The sequence below is a fragment of the Parasteatoda tepidariorum genome, chromosome 9, assembly GCF_982258835.1.
Source record: "Parasteatoda tepidariorum strain Cologne lab strain chromosome 9, Ptep-v5.0, whole genome shotgun sequence".
NCBI lineage: Eukaryota > Metazoa > Arthropoda > Arachnida > Araneae > Theridiidae > Parasteatoda > Parasteatoda tepidariorum.
In genome coordinates this window covers 65432350-65450146 of record NC_141763.1, presented here as the reverse complement: position 1 = coordinate 65450146, position 17797 = coordinate 65432350, and the positions used below count along the sequence as shown (strand labels likewise).

The following is a 17797-nucleotide window of genomic DNA, read 5'->3' as shown; positions in this document are numbered from 1 at the left end:
AAATTCGGATATTATATGTTAGTATTCCTTCCCCCCCCCCCCAGATTGTTATTATTTTATTCCATTCAGAAAGAAAACATTCCAAAAACATCAATTTTACCATGCTTCAGATTAACCATCTCAAGACGAAAAGGAAAAGAATGAGCTATGGCTAAAAATACAAATTCATACAAGATCATCAAACGGTACAACAATTTCGAACAAAAAAAGTGCTCTAACTCTCTTCAGACATTTCATAATCCGAATGTAGTAGTATGAAGCCCTGGTTTCAACAACTGGGATTAAATCTTGAGACAGCTGTTTAAACTGTCAACCAACCAATTCGACAGACGTTTTTAAATCTTTCCGGTCATTGAAAATTAAAATCCCAGATTAGACTCTAAATCTTAACCACTCGTGTATGAAAATCACAATGACTTTTGAATATTTGCAAGGGAAGTGTAGTTATTAAAACTAACAGTATCCGGATCTCCAGTTCGTCATCATCAGCTCATATGAAGCATATTGTCGTATGCTTAGGTCGTGAAGCATATAGTTTTCGAGAATCTTACGAAATAGTCAAAAAACATCTCGCATACAATCATGAAATAGTAATTGGAACGAACTGAAAATCATCAAACGAGAGTTCCGTAATTCGAAACCAATGGAGCTGCTCCAAATCATTTAAGCGATTTAAACCGTTGCCGTTTTAAAAGTTTAAAAAGTTCAATCAACTTGCATTGTCTACACGTTGAGAGAAATTTTTTTGGGAAATAAATGATCTTGAATTAGTGTTATATAAAATGCTTAAATGGCAAACTTGTAAAACATTTAAATATTTTCTAACGATTCGCCAAACTTTTCCATGAAATGAAAACTAACGTAAAATATTCACAGGGAACTCGAGGCTCTGATTGGAGCAATTGGGATAGATCAGTCGAACCAGATCCTGTAACACTAACTTAAGTTCTTGAAAATAAGGAATCGAAAAGTTATTATTTTTTAAGATTTCAATTTTTTCTAATAGTTTTTTTTTTTTACAATTATTTGAAACATTAATAAAAGAATTATTACTAAAGTATAATAATTCTACGTGAAAATTATGATCTATGAAAGTCAACAGCCAAAATGTTTGTTAACATTTTAAAAGTTGAAGCAATGCAAAATGCGCTCCACTAGTCCCAGATTTCAACCATTCACTGCGCGTAAAAATACACCAGCGATAATACTTTAAAATGAACTCTAAGGAATATTTTTTACAAATAAAGTTACAAAAACTAAATTCAGAGAATATCAGTTTATCATTTTATTAATTTTAAATAAGTTTAACGCTCATTATACAAAAATTAAATTCAAGTGATATCAGTTTATTATTTTATTTTGCATTAAATAAACTGTAACATTAAAATTCACAGTTTTTTTTTCTCCCCCCCCCCTTTTTAATTCTGAGAAATAAGTTAAGTCAACATTTATAAACTAACTTAATGTGATGCCGTGCCAATAAAAACGATTCTCTATCAGCTTACACTATTTTGAACTAGTTTTTCAAAATATAGTTAAATTGTAGTTTTTTAGCACAAGGATATAATATTTAAATGAATTACGCAAGATATAATGAGCCATAAAAGAAAAGGGGGAAAAATGACAATTGTTCTTTATTGTCTAGTGTTCAAAGTTTATTATAGATATTTTATGATTAAATAAAAGTTTTTTTCCTACTATTATGGGTCATTTCGGACAATACATAGATTTTATCAAAGAAAAAAGAAAAAAAATTACAAAGGGACTTCAATTTTTCATATACATGAAGGTTTTTTTCAACATTTTCCGAATAAACTTAAATTTAATGTATTGAATCATTTTGAAAATTTAATGAATAAATATATTTTGAAAAAACTTATTATTTCTAGCATAAATACGATTTATTTTTCGATAATAACGCATACTATATCGGCAATATGTACGATAAATATAAAAAAAATACTAAAATGCATCAAAATCTTTTGTTATTGACTAATGTGTCACGCACTTGTTACTCATGAATTAAAAATAACATTCATGAATAAATAAAATTCTGTTTTTATTATTTCAAACAGCACTAGGAATATCAAAAAAAAATTTCAAATGAATAAGGTCATTATTATTTACACTCCTTATTTACTATAACTTAAGTTAATTTTGTTTTTGTTGGATTCTAATGACACTTGGACAAACCAGCCATTAAGCCTTTTGAGAATTGAGTGAAGAAAGAGCAACTTTCTCCAGACAAGGAAGTACCGCAAGGGTGAAAGTACGCTTTGCTTCAGAACCCCACGGATAGATGGCAGCACCTGCCATTCGTGAAGCCACTTCCTCAATATAGACATAGATATTAAGGGAAAGGAAATTTTCTACTAATTCCTGTACCCATGGTTCTGCTCAGTGATCGACCACAGGACTTTCAATTCCACAGATTTCATGAGCATGTACTCGGCGAACCACCACCAATCCCTTAAGTTAATTTTAAAAAAAAATCATAATACCTTAGTGAAAGAATAAGTAACATTTTGTAAACACTAAATAGGGAACAATTATTGCAACAATTCTTTCAAAAAGACGATCACCAGTAGAAAATACGTTTCATGCTTAAATCTCTGATAATTTCACACATTTCATAATCCACCTAAACCTTCAGCTCTAATAGAGTGTAGTTCGTTAATATGGTATCCATATTTCATTATACTTTATTATCATTGATTTTTTAATAAAATCTAATTTCAAAATTTTTAGAATATATCTTAATTTTTATGTAAGCAATTTTATTATTCCAATAATAGATAGATATAATGGATCGTAATTATTATTTTCATTATTATTCATAATTACTATAGCTTGGGTTAGTTAAATAAAAAGTATAATAGTCAAGTGGAAGAATATATTAAGTCATATTTTAAAAACACTAATTAGTGAACAATTGTTCTGTCAATTTCTTAAAAAAGATGCGATTTTCAGAGGGAAATATGTTACGTATATTTTCATAGATCTTAGGTATTTAGATACATTTCAAAATCCATCTTAGGTCTTCAACTAATTGGTAATACTAATATCACAATAGACTAATATCAGACTAATTACAGAATAATTTAGTCTCAATTTTTAATTTTTGAAACGACTTCTGTAGTTACCATAGATCGTAGTGAATGAAAGTTCTAAGAGATATTTTTCTGGGATTTTGAGATTTTTCAGGGAAAAATCATATTTTAATTTTATTTTAAACTGCATCATAGTGGCTGCACAATGGAAAGTTTTATTTTGAAACTGCATCATAGTGGCTGCATAATAGAAAGTTTTATTCTGAAACTGCATCATAGTGGCTGCATAAGAGAAAGTTTTATTTTGAGACTGCATCATAGTGACCGCATAATAGAAAGTTTTATTTTGAAACTGCATCGTAGTGGCTGCATAATAGAAAGTTTTATTTTGAAACTGCATCATAGTGGCTGCATAATAGAAAGTTTTCTTTTGAAACTACATCATAGCGGCTGCATAATAGAAAGTTTTATTTTGAAACTGCATCATAGTGGCTGAATACTAGAAAGTTTTCTTTTGAAACTGCATCATAGTGGCTGCATAATAGAAAGTTTTCTTTTGAAACTGCATCATAGTGGCTGCATAAGAGAAAGTCTTATTTTGAAACTGCATCATAGTGGCTGCATAGTAGAATGTTTTAAATAACTGAGATTTCTCGGAATACCTAATTTAGTCTTATTTAACTATACCGCATTTCTTTAATATAGGCCAAATTTTTTAATTTCCCAAATCTCAGGGAATGAAAGTACTAAGTTACAATCCGAAACTGTTTTCCGAGTGGAAGAAGGATCCGAGTGCACTTAGCTACAGACTAAAGAGAAATAGCTTTCAAAACATTTGTAAGAATTAAAAGCAAGACATAACCTTTATTTTATATTGTCAACGTCAAACTTTAAAACCACTTTATTCAAATTAATTCCTATATTCTGCTCTTAAATAATCAAAACATAAATTACAATAAAAAATAGTTCAGTAGAGCTAAATATTCCTTTCCCTCATTAATTGTAATTCTGTTTAGAATTTTAATCTTTCTAGAATTCACCAATAAGAAATTCCTGAATTCGAGATTTCTGTGGGAAAGCGAAGAGTTTCCAAGTCATACGAGAAAAATCGTGTCTTGATTTCTAAAATCGATCGTCTGAGATTTCTGAAGTTTATGATGTGTTAAGGACGGAGGGATTTTATCGCCAGACGTAATCTGAATATCGCCAAACAATCCCCCCTCCCATCTACCAGAATATATTCATATTTTTCTGAAAGAAAGTCTTCGATGACCCGCAACGGTTAGCAATTTTTTTTTTTTTTTTTCATTTATCTCTGATCTTCAAAAATATTTTAAGCGAAACATAATAGCTACGAATAGTTTTGTTGCATATGAAATTCAGTCATATTATGGTTTGGAGCATTTTATAAACTAATAATGTAGTCCGCGATGTTTAACGAGATAACATCGTCGACGATTTTACCATAAATACATTTTAATCGGGTGATTGCATCCTTCCATCACGATTTCTGAACTTTCAGTTCATTATTGCTATTATTGTTCGAAATTCCAGACAACAACGTTAGTGTCAGGAAACGATTTTTTTTAATTTAAAAATTCGTTGAACTGTAATGGAGAACAAATCATTATAGCTTGTAAAAACTGATTTAATTATTTAAATAAACTATATAAATAATTCATATTATAACAATATTAAAATTTATATAATTATGTAAAATATATAATTAATAATTATAATAAATAATACTATTATAATAATATTAAAATTTATATAATTATGTAAAATATATAATTAATAATTATAATAAATAATACTATTATAATTATATTAAAATTTATATACTTACATAAAATCTATAAATAATAATTATAATAAATAATACTATTATAATAATATTAAAATTTATATAATTATATAAAATCTATAAATAATAATTATAATACATAATATTATTATAATAAATAATATTATTACAATAATATTGAAATTGATATATTTATTTAAATTGTATAAATAATTTACTCAATTTATATAAATAAGGTTACAAAAACTTTTTATATACATAAAGTTTTTTCGATTATGTTGCATTGTCATTGGACAGAAAAATCACATGATATATACACCATAATAACATAGAAGATTCAGATATCTTAGAATTTTATCAGCATAAAAGTTATTTACTTGTAAATTATTATTTATTCCTTGTTTAAATATATTTACCAGTAATATTCCTTCTTCATATTATTCTGTGCTATTATTATTTAAAACTAGAGGTTTAAAGTTAATAGTGTAAATAAAGCTAATAGTTTCTCTCATATTATAAAGTTATCGAATAATACTACTTTATTCTTCACATTTTAACGATAAATATATTTTGCGACTGTTTCACGTTTATTAGACTGCAAATTATTTGAATTTTCTTTTTCTTTTCTTTTTTTCGTAAAAAATTACATTACTATTTAAAGATTTTTCAAGCAAGAAAACGTTAGTTATTTTTTTCACACACTGTTTTGTTTGTAAAAATTGAATACGATATTTTTTGTACCCTCCCCTCAAAAAAACGGACCACTTTGATTAACTTTTGATCTACTGATCGGATTTTCGCGTACTAGGACTTAATCATTATAGTTCAAAAGAGTGACCTCAAATATGCCAATTAATTAGTGCAGACGATATTGTAAGTTACAAAAACGTACTCTGAATAAACAGTTTTCTTCCGACTGATTCGGATTTCTGACCCCCAAAATATAGGGAGCAGCCGCAATCTGGGAAATATGTTCCTATAGTTTGTTCAGGAGAGTTTGGACTCCTTAAGGTCTGGTTTCTTAGGACAAGCGCCTTATCTGGGCGTCAGCGGGACGTCAACGTCGCGCTGACGCCAACAAAATACTGGTTTGTTAGCTCAAGGCCTGGTTTCTTAGAACTAGCGCCTTATCTGGGCGTCAGCGGAAAGTTGACGTAGAGCTGACGCCAAAAAAATACTTTTTTGTTAGCTCAGCGTGAGCAGTCGGTCCAACGCAAACATTATCTCTCATTACGCATGCGTTAATAACGTAAACAAATATTTATTTTGAATTTGTATTGATTTTGTGATTGTCGACCAGTGTTTTAGAGAACAAATAATGACTTTGTCCAAGAAAAAACCCATTATAGCTGAGCTAAATGAAGAGTGCTATGCTTAATGAAGAAGCTATGTTTAATGTCAAAGTCAAAATCTTTGCTGATTTAAATGTGCTGTTGGATGTTGTCCGCCATTGCTTCTGCGGTTAACGTCACGTTGTAATCCAACTGCAGTTGAGTTGGACGGCAATTGTAGTTCAAGATGAGCGTTCGATGACGTATACTATGAAACTCACAAATGGACCAATCAGAGGTTAACGCTGATTTCCAGCTGACGGCGTCCTGTTCTAAGAAACCAGGCCTTTATTGTAATTTTACTTCTTGCGTATTTCACCGTATCTCGAGAAATTTTTAAACGAATTGAAACATTTTCGCCCGCAAGTATAAAATTCGTTCATCCATAGTTAATGAAATCGGTTGAATAGTTTCTGAGAACTCGAATTTCAAATATACGAGTGTTTTAAAAACTATTCAACCGCTTTCGCTCAAATTTTGTATTTTGCCATGAGAAATTACATAATTTGAAGTGAGACTAAAATTGCATACCTTACAATTCAAAATGTTTTCGACTATCATTAAATAAAATACTAAAAACTAATGAATATTTACTAATATTTATTTTTTCATGGAATTATCTTTGCCTAAGCGAATTATATAATTCCGTGCAAATATTTTTCAATTTGCTTAAGAAGTTCTCGAGACATGGCGAAATTCGTAAAAAAGTAAATTTAGCATTAGGAGGTCCAAACTTTGGACAGCTCTCCTGACCCAAACTAACTGTTTATTCAGAGAAAGTATGTTTTTGTGTCTGATTTCGTAATTTACAATATCGTCTACACTAACTAATTATCATATTTGAGGTCACCCCCTCAAATCATTAAGATTGAGTCGTTCTAGGACTCAATCTTAATCCTAGAATGTGAAGATCTGATCATAAGATCAAAAAATAATCAGGTTGGTCTATTTTTTTTTTTTTTTTTGGCGCACTGTACAATATGTTTTTAAAACATTAGTTACGAATTTAATTTAAAGATTTTGATTATTAGCAGTTATATTTATAATTTAAAGACTTCTTTTCAAATGAGTTTCAATAGCTTAAATATAAGTAAATTTATCAAAATAAAAAGCTTCTGTAGGTGAGTTTTTCGACCGCGAAAACAATAAAATGAGAACATTTTATTACAATATTATGTCTTTTTCCTTGATGATAGTTATATTGTGCAAATGACATGTATCTTACTAAAAAGCTACATACAATGGAAATTGCATCATCTTTTTTTTTCTCTGATAAATTTATCGATTGTTATCCGAAAAGAAAATTGGACAAAGAAAATACTATTTCACACTTCCATCTGAATATTTTTATTTATCCTTGAAAAAAATATGAAGGTCATGTAACATTGTATTTTTATAATAATTGCAACATTCCTTTGAAATTCGTCAAGATCTGTAAGTTTATTTACAATAACTGATCATATATCAAATTACAATTTCTAAATTTTATTTCTAATTCCACATAGCTCGATAACAATTTATTCAAAATTCAATTGATAAAATGAGTCACGTTATGTTTAATTTAATTGAAAACTAAATGCAAAAAAAAAAAAAAAAAAGAAAAAATCTGATCGTTTGACCAAACGATTTCATAAATAACGTATTTTCAGACGATTTCTGATAATAGATTTTTCTTTCTTTACTTTTGAAAATATCATAAGCAGTACATCATTTTTTATGTATAATCTTTTCTCTATATCTACGAAGTGTTCCAAAATATAATTTATTTAAAATCGTTTTCAGAACGTGATGAAAAAAATCATGCAGAATCGGAGTTTCGAATGAATATGCAAACGTGAAAAAAAAAACTTTATCGAAATCTTACGAATCACTACTAAGGTAGGAGAAACTTTAAACATCAAAAATTATTTGAATGATGGATTAATCATAAAAGTTGAAAGGCTATATTAAAAACACATCCAAGTTTTATCATGTGATCAAACTTGTTTTGATGTGCAATGCCCCATTTTTCTCAATTAAGATTCGTAAATTGTCAATAGCGAGCTATGGTGGCACAGTAGGTTAGAGCGTTCGCCTTCCAATGAGGAGAACCCGGTTTGAATCCCAGCAATGGCTAGTCGATACGAATTCCACACCCGGCTCGCACCGACCACAGTGCTGACTTAAAATATCCTCTATCAAAATATCACTTAAAATATCCTTAAAATATCCAGTTAAAGTATCCTCATATCATCGGATCATGGGATACAGTCATAGTGCCGTCAGTTTCGTGGTTTTTCTCTCATTGTAACGAAAATGAAAGGGTTAATTCCATCTAAAAGTTCTAAAAGGCAAATTTCTCCCGATACTTGATCCAAGAAATCCTTTGCTTTCCGGATTGGGTTCAAAATTACAAGACTGCGGAGTTGAACCCAAAATTGGGTCGGCTGTTCAACAAAAATTATAAAATAAAATGTCCATAGCCTTTTTGGTTTTTCCTCGATTACATGTTAATTTGCGCCTCCTTATATGTTTGCTTCTCTTTTATTTGACTTTTAAATAAGATTCTAAAAATATTTAGAATACATTTAATATTTATAATACATTTATAAGATTTAACACATTTTAACACTAGAGAGAGATAAACGCACTTCTATTATAATTATAAGAAAAAGTTCTGTATTATTTCAGAGCGGAAATCATAATTTTAAATATAATTTAGGTCGTGTGAAAAAATAAATAATTTTTTTTCATTCTTGATAGGTTCAACCAGTCCATCAAATAATAATAAAAAGAAGAGTTTGTGTGCCTTCTTTTAAGACCTTTTATAACTCCAGAAGTGTTCGTGCTATGCTTTCTAAATATTAAACAACGGGAACAACAAAAATTTTAGTTTCTAATCTTAGAAATTGTTCCAGATGAATTCAAATTGAGCTTCAACCCAACCAAATCGATAACCACCTTCTTCACTACTAATAAACGACTTTATAAATATGAACCATCCTTGTTTCTCAAACACCAGAAGCTCTCCTACGAGAAACACCCAAAATACCTAGGATACATTCTCGATCCCGAATTTACAAGTAACAAACATATTGATTATATTGTCTCGAAGGCTAGGAAGCGCCTAAATATTATTAAGTGTATCGCTGGTAGGGATTGGGGAGCAGATGCAACTACTCTTAGGACTTCCTACCAGGCTCTTGTTAGACCAATTCTTGAATATGGCTATCCTGTCTACTGCTGTGCTTCTCAATCTAACTTAAACAAATTGGAAAAGGTTCAACTGAGCGCCGCTCGCATCATCACTGGACTGAAACGTAGCTGCCCTTCAGAGATCGTTCTTTACGAAGCAGATCTGCAACCTCTAAATTTCAGAAGGCAAGCTAATTTAGTGAAATATTACAATAAACTTTCCAGTTTAGACCAAGGCAATTTAACTGCTATTTACCTAAATAATTGGACCTGCAATCAAAGGCTAAAGAAAAACAGTCCTTTTAGTCATGTTAAATCACAACTGTTAATCGCTGAAAATATTGAACCTCTTTATCTTCATAGCAATCTTAGTACTTGCTTGGATCTTTCCAATGTTAGTTTCCATGAAAGCCTCCCTACCATGCTTGACAAGAAAGACTGTGTGCCTGACTTCCTCAGACAGTTGTCCCTGGAAATCATCAATAAAATCCCTCCAAACGACATCAAAATATTCTCTGATGGCAGTAAAATGGATAGACAGACTGGCAGTGGGGTATTTATTGAAACACCTCGAGAGAACTACACTCTTCATCAACGAAACCCCGATTTTTGCTCCGTCTTTCGAAGCGAACTAATTGCAATCAACAGGGGACTAGAGAAAATCTTGAGTGAAGGGCACCTTGGAAATACTTGGATACTATCTGACAGCCGTAGTTCAATTCAACACCTCAAAAATTGGGCCCTCATTGGAGATAAAACCAGTTTTTCGATCCTACAAAAAGTAAAGCTCATTTCCCAACAGCATGAGGTCCACTTTCAATGGATCCCGTCCCACGTCGATATCCACGGCAACGAGTTGGCTGACACTCTTGCAAAGAAGGGACTAGACCATCCAGTTCCCTCCACCTCAGAGCTTACATACCTTGAACTTTTTGCAAGGCAAAAGGCCCAGAACAAACAAAAGTGGCTGCTTCCACCTATTCACTACTGGTATAAAGCAGAAAGACCAGGACTCTCTCTATCTCTCCCTGGTGATAGGCAAACCAACACCTGCTTATCCCGACTGGCCAGTGGACACCTAAAAAGTCTCACATTTTCTGCAAATCAATAAATCTTTCCTCTTTGCCCTAAATGCCAACAAAACCAGGCATCACCTGAGCACATCTTGAACTGTTTAGGGCTGGACTGGAATGACATTCATTCCTCTCCCATTCTGGTTTCGGATTTTCTGAATGTCAACGGATTCATTGATCTGGTCTGACCCCGTCAGACCAGATGGGAATTAGCAACAACAACAGAAATTGTTCAAAATTCAAAAATTTCAAATCGGAATAGAAGTGTGAATTTTTTTTTTTTTTTTTTTTTTTTTTTTTGTAAACGTAGCATTAAGAATAATTGCAATTAAAACTTCAAACGATTCTGCTTCTTTTTTTTCATTTTTTTAATTATTTAATGCATAATGCGTGTTTTCCAGCTTACTGCTCTTTTTGCTCAAAAACGAGTTTTACTGGGAGTTTATTGCTCATCCTTTAAAAATACTCATCTTTGATTTTTTTTATGACAGACAAACTCGGGCAACATCAACATGGATGGCATGTGAGGGTCACGTCTCTGAATTATTATTTTGTAAACTATCCGAGATCAAATATTTATTTTATATATAGTTATACTTTTGAAATACGTTTTTATGGACCCCAATAATGCAAAATCAACTATGATTTAAATAAAAAATAAGTTATTCACTTTCAAAATTAATATGGTAAATCCTTGATTATGGTCAATTTTGACTGTCATGATAGTTGTCCGTGATCAGTGGCCTAATTTTGATACTGAGTATAGTTGTATCTTATTTGATAAGTAAAACTTCTAAAGATATATTTTAATTAAATAACAGAAAGGTACTGAGAAAAACAACAAATAATAATAAAAAGAAAATTAGAATTTTTTCAACTTCTTAACTGTATCTAAATACCTTTAAATATCCATGTATCATTGCGTAGTGTTTATTGAAGCCAACTTTAAGCAAAAGTCTTTTTTTTTACTCCGTACGAAAAATGGGTATTCAGTTAATAATTACTTAACAAAACATTAGCTTAATCAAACTTTTTACTGAAGAAGTATTCTAATTTATTAAGAACTTTTAAGCTCCCTTTACTGCTTTGAGTATATTTATTACACACCGTTTACTGAGTGCGTTTTATTGTTTTGAATTTAATGCGCACTTTTGAAAGATTAATTAGAAAAGAATTTTAATTAGAAAAATATTTAAATTTTACAAAACTTACAACATTGAAAATTTCAGAAAAAGTTGCAAGTTTAGCATCGTTCTTATTCCAATAGTTTTACTTCCATCTGAATCAAATAATTTTTCTGAGAATCGTTTTACAAATCGTTTGCATATAGTTTAACACTTTTAATTCACTAATCTGTAGAATACTAGTCTATTCTATTATTTGAAAAAGTTGCAGCATAAAATATAGTACAAAAACAGAAAGCTTACCGTCGCTTTATATCCAATATATGTATTTCATTCTGAATCACATAATTTTTCTGCTTATTTCAAAATACAGACGATAATAAACAAGTTGTTTGCTTCTAGCTTAAATGTATTAGCACTAGTTTCCTTTATTCACAACCAATTCTAAGCAATTTGAAAGCATCCCATGCTTTCCTTTACCATTCTCGAAGGATCGAACTGAGATGAAACCGAAAGAAGAAGAGAAAAAAAACGTACAGAAAACTCACGTTCCAATTATTCCGTCTCAGACATGACATCACACACTCTCTGACATCACCTTAGTTTTGATTTTCGTCACGCTGAATGTGATCTTTTTTCTTGATGGGTGATGTTACTGACAACTTAGAAAATTTGTTCAGCAAAATTTACTCCTTTCAATTCGATTTACCAAAAAAAAAACTTATTTCAAATGAAATTTTCTAAAATAAAGTTCTTATTATAGACATTAGGAAATATCTATTTGAATTAAAATGTTCAAAAATTTAAGGAGTCCATCGTCTACATAGAGTCGTTTACAAAAAGTCAACACTTTGAATCAGAGATTTCTTTTCTATCTTGACGCAGTTAAACAAAACAAGGTCCTACACTTTTAAAATAATTTTAAAAGTACTTACTTTTAAAATACTTTATTCTTAAAAATTATTGGCTCAACTGAAATATAGCGCATAAATGACCATTTTAAAGTTGCTGGGCAGCAACTTTTAAAAATCTCGCATGAATTCATCCACACCATGATAAATGATAAAAATGCAAAATTTCATTGTGATAAAAAGCACTAGAGCTGCACAATGGACTATTGGCGATGGTCTGAGAAACATTCTGAGGATGGTCCGAAGACTTGTCATCATCCCAAGAATGTTCCGTCTTAGAAATAATCACATTTCCGTCTTAGAAATGGCATTGATTATTATCAATCGTTAGTATATTTTAAGATATGGTTCTTTCTCTTCTTTACGAAATTCTTTTCCGGTAATTTTAAGTGGGGGGAGGGTATTTTTAATATTGAAATAATCTGGTAATAGATGTGTGAGAATATGTGATTCGTCTAGTGCACAATTTCATAGCGTGGGTCAAGCGTCCCTTGTAGGGTCAATTCTCTTTCAAAAGGGACTACTCGCTACCTTTTTTCTTTTATTTATAAATGAATTTTTTTGCTTATATATCCCGTAAATGTTGTCATTCTCTGTATAACGCATCTTCTGAATGGTGAAAAATTATGCACCAGAAAACGGAATTGAGGAGCTTTGAGCAATATCGGCGTTCTGATTATGCATTCGGTATAGGCGACACTCACTCCACTGGTGGGGAGTTGGTGATAATAAGTTCGATCCTGACAGCCGACTAAACATTGTGCAGCAAGGTGTACGTTTTATCTGTCGTAGCTGAGAGTCCTTCCATTGTTTTTGGTGTAATAGTTTGGAGAGACCTGGTACCATATCATCAGGCACTCTCCTCGTCGTCTGACTAGGTCAAGATTACATGACTTTCCTACCATAGCCGTTCAACGATAGAGCTCAGAAAAACAGATGTAGGTGCTTTTCTCCGTGGTTGGGTGATATTGAAAAAAGGTAATAATGAGTCACGCTTTTCTCAAGGTGACATTTTCACATCAAACTGTACCTCAGTATTGTCTTCAGATATGGACCTTAAAGATTTGGCACGGAATTGTTCTACGATGATGCAAAGAAGCGTTTTATTGCCTATATGGAAATCGTGGTATTTTGCCCCCAAACGCGCTCCCTTAAACTAGTTGAAAATGTGGCTTGTCATTATATTATCCCAATGCGAGAAAGGTTTAGATTGCGCATCACAATAAAGTAAAGTTTGGGAAATAGTGTCCTACTCAATCAAATGAAATTCATTTCAAAAGCATAACGAAAAAATCTTTTTAACACTAGTCATCGAGTAGCGGTGGCTCAAGGGATAGAGCGTTCGCCCCCCAATGAGGTGCCCAGGACGAATTTTATCCCAGCTCACACCAACCTAAGTGCTGGTGTAAAATATCCACAGTGGTAAGCGGGTCATGGGTTAGAACCCCTTGCGGTCGGGCTAACCGTGGAAGTTTCAGTGGTTTTCCTCTTTATGTCACGTATATGCGGTTAATTCTATAAAAAAGTCTTCCAGGAAGGTTAGTTTGTCCCAATGCCTGATCCTGGAGTTCCCTTTTCTTCTGGGTTGGGTTCAAAATTACAAAACTGAGAAATAAAATTACTATCTCAGATTTGGGCCGGCTCTTAAACGTCGGTTTTAAAATAAAATAAATACGATTAATCGAATAATACGTGCTTTATAAAGAAATGGGCTATATAATTAATTCAAATCAGATGCATATTTATACCACTATAAAAGATTTTTAATCTCTTAAGAGTCATACCTGGTTTTTCCTTTTAAAAATATCTCATCTTTTCAAGTATGTTTCTCACAGAGATTAAAAAGATAATACCACCCGAACGCAAATAACGGATCACTTAGCAACAGAACTCCTCTAGAAACTAATCTCTAAAAATCACCCATGTATTATATGGTTTGTTTTATAGCACACGTCGGAAAAGATCAATAAAAGACATCGAGTTGCCATTTTTTATATGTTACGTTACGAAGTGATTAACACAGATAACAAGGTTTTCTAGTGTTTGGAGATAAAATTCTAATTATAACCCTAAAAAAACTGCTATTACCCGATCGATATACTGTTATAATAGCTGTGGAACATGAAAAGCTTGAAAATGTATTGATCGTTGAAACTTCTTTTAATTTAACTATCGAAAATTGTAATAGAAATTGTAAAATTTTATTTGAATTAATTTACCCTTTTTATGTATGTATTCACCTTTATCCACTTAGCTTAACAAACCACTGAATTGCTTTCACTGATGCCTTTTAGAATGTTTCGAGCTTGTTTCAGTCGCTTATTCGATGCTTGTGTATTTTAGTCCAGCTTTGTATTTAGGTTGAGACCTTCTTTTTTAAAAAATAAAATTCTAAAAGTGTGCAATAAATTCATCCTATGAAATCTTTGATTTATAAATATTTAATTCAAATTATGGTTCGTAGCGATTTTATGTGTACAATTTATAAATTTCAGAACTGACAAATTGAAAACCAATGGAAAATAAAAGAAAGAGAAAGTGGCCGTTGCTGTTGAACGAATGAATTTTTCCCCCGCAGAATTATAAGGCATCATAAAAATTAAAATATAGCTCACAATTATTATTGAACCTGCGTAAATTGATAAGTATAATTAAAACAATTAATATGATCTGTTCGATGTTAACCTTTCATTACTTCCCAACGTATAGCTCAGTTTGTTTTAACTTTTCCTCGTCCACGCCAGAAAATAATTTTATTTCAGTAAGTTACGCATTCATACTTATGACTGCTCCATCTATTGATATTTCAGCTCTTTGTTGCTGACATAAAAATGCAAATACATTTTTGTCGCTACGTAAGAGAAATGGATGGATACATGCTTACCGATATCCAGGAAAAACTAAGTGATAGTAAAACTTCTAAAAGGATATTCGAAAACTCACTATTTTCAAATTTAAAAAAGATAAAGAAAATATCATTCATGCTATAGAATCTCCTTTTGTAATCCACAAATTATTAGAAGGATTGGAAAACGACATTACGAACGTTAACAGGGGGAAAAAAAGGAATCCCAGATCAACGTTATCTCTTTGATGTTAATATCAAGTCCAAAGGGGGGGGGGGAAATATCTTTCTCAACAAAAAAAAAATTAAATAAACTGATATTAAAATTAAAAATACCAATCATATGTCATTAAAAGACTCAAATTTACCAACAAAAAAAATTTATTCTTTTTGATTTGTAATGTTTTCTTCATTCTATTACAGAACAGACGATTTTTTTCTACCGAAGGTTTGTTAAAAACTAGCGATCCACGAAGGGAAAAAAATGGCATTTAGTTAATTGCTAACAAATATTTAGTATTAATTAGGATACAAAATGTATATTCAGTCACGTGCATATCATTTCATCAATGAGGATACCCGCAGGGCAAAAATGCGTGACATTTCTTTGATCTTTGATTTATGTCACTAAAAAACTTAATTGCATTGCTTAAGAGAAAGAATAGCTTTAACCTGAGACATCGTTTTTATTTTTTATTTTACCTAGCCCTAACATCTATTCGATTCATTCTTTTAAATTAATTTAACCCCTAGTACGTCACAATTTAAAAAGATGAAATCATACTCAATTAAATTCTTCAAAATATTAACATATAAAAAAAGTAAATAATTTTTACAAACCCTTTTATTTTAAAGTAAAAATTGCTGTCAGAGGAATACTAATTTGGTAATAAATAAAACTCTATCGTAAACAATGATAAGTTCAATACCAAGCTTTAGATTTTTTTCTTCTCAGTAACTTCACTCTTAGATTAGAATTAGAATACCTTTTAGAATTGGAATTCTAATCCGAATTAATATTCCAATTAGAATCACTCTTAGATTAGATTCACTGTTAGAATTTTAGACTTTATAGTTAAAAATTACGCTGTTTAAGATTATGTAAAAAATTTTATGCTGTACAATAAAACTATTTTCTCTAAACATTAAACTGAATAATGGTCATTAAAAGTTATTTGTTTAAGTGCATTATTTAAAATGAAAATTATTTATATAAATGGATTCAAACAAGATTCAAGCAATTTATTACCAGAAAATATGGGGTTTTACAGTTACCTCTTATATATTGAAGTTCAAAACATCATATGCTTAAAAAAAATCACGATAAATAAATAAAAAGGCTTAAATACAAGAATTTGCAATAAATGATAAACAAATCTTAAGTGGCACCAAAAACCATGAATATTGTGTCTTAGTGTAAAAAAATCAAATGATTAAGTCAAAAATAATTCAGACTGTAAAGATTATTATTTTGTGCATTATTCATTCAATGGAATATCTTCTATTTGTCTTATACCTAAAATCTTTAGGCGTCTAGAAAGTATTTTCTTTATTTTCCTTTTTACAATCCTCTCATTATTAATCTTTTTCACACTCTTCAAAGATGCGAATAATTTAGTTGAGTCGACACCTTCTCAAAAACCGGTTTGAAGAACATCAATCATTATTTTCACATTTTTATCCTAGTGACGCGAGTTTGAAGTTTCCTTAATTTATAGAAAAGACGAGGGGGGTTTTGATTATGAGTGCCTATGTGAATACTTGCGAAAGTGTTTTAAATATTAAAAAAATTACCAGAATTAATAAATAAAACCTTAGCTTATATTTAATTATCTATTATAAAGTATCCATTCTAAAGTATCTGCTATAAAGTATCTATTATAAAATATCTATTATAAAGTATCTGTTATAAAGTATCTATTATAAAATATCTGTTATAAAGTATCTATTATAAAATATCTATTATTTAATGGCTAAAAAGTTGTAATTTAGTGGTGTTAATATCTATTATTTTAGGCATTACAACAGAACATACATACTTAAAAGAGGAAAGAAGATTTTACTCCCTCGTTCTTTTCTCTCCTTTTTCACTCGCTACATCGAAATCCTTCACAATAATAGTTGACATAGCATTAAGAACTTATAATGACATGTTTTTAAAATTAAAAGCAACCAATTATGAAAATAACAATCGATAAAATAAAATAATTTAAGAAACAAGAGAAAAATCTAAATAAAGATCATATGTGCACAAAATATTAAAGGTCTTTCGCTATAAAAGCTCGCCAAAAGTCAAGATTCTCTCCTCTAAAATTAACTTAAGTTTATAAACGTAAATAAAAATAATTTCTAGTCTCAACCATTTGTAAAATAAAATAAGCTAATCAACAAAAGTTGAAAAAATCTAAATAAAGACGTCGTATTAAGTACATAAAGAAATATTTTGAACGGTCGTCATAGTAACGTGAAATATTAAATGACT

At 30.5% G+C, this 17797-nt stretch overlaps 1 protein-coding gene across 1 annotated transcript in view; it reads right to left on the bottom strand.

The window, feature by feature from the left end:
* The window catches only part of LOC107447953 (uncharacterized), a 63593-nt gene extending 51444 nt beyond the window's left edge, over positions 1-12149 (bottom strand). The window contains exon 1 of the mRNA XM_043044280.3: positions 11863-12149. The gene's annotated coding sequence lies outside the window, so the exon portion shown is untranslated. The remainder of the gene's footprint in view (positions 1-11862) is intronic.
* Between the last annotated feature and the right edge of the window lie 5648 nt (positions 12150-17797).